Consider the following 2,931-nt stretch of genomic DNA (forward strand, 5'->3'; position numbering starts at 1 on the left):
TTTTAATTTAATATTTTGAGAAGTATGTAGTCATGTTGTGTGGTTTAATTTTCATTAAGCCGTGATCAATGATACTGGACACCTTTCCATGTGTCCACCTGTCATCAGTAATATTCTTTGTGATTTAAAAAAAATTATTATTTTTGGTTAATCCTCCTCCTGAGAGATATGGAAGGGAGGGAGGGAGGGGGGTAAGGAGAGAGAGGGAAGGAGAGAGAGAGAAATATCGATGTGAGAGAGAAACATTGATTGCCTCCTGCATGCAGTTGGGGTGGGGATCGAACCTGCGACCCTTCAGTGTGCAGGCTGACACCCTAACCACGTAGCAACATTGGTCAGGGCTGTGCTTTGTTTTTTAATTACTCATTTTTAAAAATTGGGTTGCTTTTTTTTTTCTTATTGTTGAGTTTCAAGGGTTCTTTGGATATTCTGGAGATGTCCTTGGTCAGATACGAGACTTACTATTACTTCCTCCCTTCTGTGACTCATCTTTTTAGCCCCTCAGTGGTGTCTTTCAGAAAGCAGTTTTTAATTTTGATGAAGTATGATTTTTCAATTCTTTCTTTTATCGATCGTGCTTTTGGTGTCGTTTCTAAGGCTCACTCCCCAACACGAGGTTACACGCTTTCAGTCCTACATTTAGGCATGTGATCCATTTGAATCTCTCTGGATGAGGTGAGATGCAGACTGATTTGTCCTCCTTTTGTGGAGAAATGAACAGCTGCTCCAGCACCATTCATTGGGAAGAGCATCCTTCCTCCAAGGAATTGCATTTCTATCTCCAACAAATGTTCCCATTTTCCAAGTGGAGATGGAAGTCTGAGGGCTTCTGGGTGGGGTTTCCGGGAGGCCCAGTCACATGTCTCCTTCCTGGGTCAGCAGAGGGCTGTCCCACCCTCTGTGGCCTCCAGACAAGAGTGGGCCCTCATTCCGTCTGTGATGGGGCTGCCTGCTCTGAGCACCTCCCGGCCTTGGAACCTCAGGGGCAGCACCTCTGAGTTGCCGTCACATCTCCGTGCTTTCGCCCGGCCCCACTGTGCCAGGGTCCTCCTGGCCCTGCCTCCAGGCCGCAGGCCCTTCCACCTGCTTCCCCAAACCTGCCTCTGCCAACCTGGAACCTGGCCACCTGCCCAGCCACGGTCCCTGCGCTGGGTCCCCACCATTCCAGAAGCACCCTGTGAAGGCCTGGCCCCTGGCTGGGTGTCCTGAATGTTCTCCCTCACCAGGGAGTTGGGGGAGGCTGTGGCTCTGGCCCTGAGCCCCCCTTTGCCAGCCCTGCCTCTCAGCAGAGCCCTTCCTTCCTGCAAAGAGGCTTCCTGTAATCTTGGACATTTACATTGCTTCCAAAGTTTGAGTAAATATTTACATCGCAGACTAATTCATCGGTAAATATTCCTAAAAAGAGTTACTGGCTTCCAGAGGAATAAACTTTTTGTGGATGTTTGTGCCTCTTTCTAAATTGAGATCTAATTTGCAATGTGAAAGAGTGCAAATCCCAAGTGCACAGCTCCACACCTGCTCCCCCAAACCCCCAGCACCACCTCCCAGGTCAGGTACCCCAGGGAGCAGCCCCTCCTCTCAATACTTCACCTCACCTCCAAGTAACCACTGTTCTGGTTTCTGTCACCGTGCATTAATGTTGCCCATTTCAGAACCTCGCAGCAAGTCTGAATGCTCCGTGTCTGGGTTCCATTGCTCAGTGTAACGGTTTGACATGGTCTGTGTTCCTTTGCCTTGCTCAGGAGTAGCCCACTGCACGGCTATACCACCGTTTATTTGTGCCCCTGCTGGGGGACATTTAGGCTGTCTTCAGTTTTTGGCCATGGAATCATGCTGCAATGCATGCTGGTGGATAAGTCATCGGGTGGACGTAAACATGGGCTTCTGCTGCATACACACCTAGGAGTGGACTGCAGTGTCCGCGTCACGGGAGAGAAGGCACTCAGCTTTAATGGACATGGGGGAGCGGTTTCCAAGCAGCTGGACACCCTCAGTCCCACCAACAATGTCCGGGCATCTGGTTGTTCCACATCCTTCCAACACCCTGTTCCGTTTCAGCCGTTTTGGTGGGAGTTTGGTGATGCCTCATCGTGGTTTTCATTCATATTTTTCTGGTAAATAATTATATGGAGCACTTTCAGATGGTTCTTTCTGAGCCTTTTGGATAATGTTCTGCTTGGAACAACACAAGTTTATCATCTTACCTTTCTATGAAATAAAAGTTCAACATGGGCCAAAGTCAAGGTGTCGAGAGGACAGTGCCCTTCTGAGGCTGGAGAAGAGAATCCAGCTCCTTGTCATTTTCAACATTTTCAGGCCGCCCACTTCCTTAGTCTCCTTCCTCCCTCCTCTGAGCCAACAGTGGACTGAGCCTCTTCTTAGCACCTCGCTCCGATCTCCCCCGGCTACTTCTTCCACTGTGAGGGACCCTTGTGGTCACATTGGGGGCCTGGACACAGACAACAATGGAGTGAAGGCTGGGGTGGGGGATTAGGTGGAGGGGGGATTGGGGACAGAGCTCAGCAACAAAATCAGATAACCTCCCTCTCTGACTAGAGATATTCATTCTACTCTCAACCTTAATTCCTATTTGACAAGTAACCAACGTATTTATGGGGCCCAGGGATCAGATCTGGACATCGTGGGGAACCAGATATTTTCTCTGAATATAGAATTCTAGGTCGACAGCATTTGCTTTTTGCCTTTCATCAGTTTAAAGGGTTTATTCCATTGCCTTCTGCTTGTATTGTTTCTGACAAGAAATCTGTTTAAATTCTTTTTTTTCTTTTTTTTTTATTGCTTTAAGTATTACAAAGGGTATTACATATGTGACCTTTTTTTCCCCCCGCCCTTGACAATCCCCTGGCCTCCCCTACCCCCCAGTGTCTTATGTCCATTGGTTATGCTTATATGCATGCATACAAGTCCTTC

Source organism: Myotis brandtii, unplaced genomic scaffold (assembly GCF_000412655.1).
Source record: "Myotis brandtii unplaced genomic scaffold, ASM41265v1 scaffold577, whole genome shotgun sequence".
Lineage (NCBI taxonomy): Eukaryota > Metazoa > Chordata > Mammalia > Chiroptera > Vespertilionidae > Myotis > Myotis brandtii.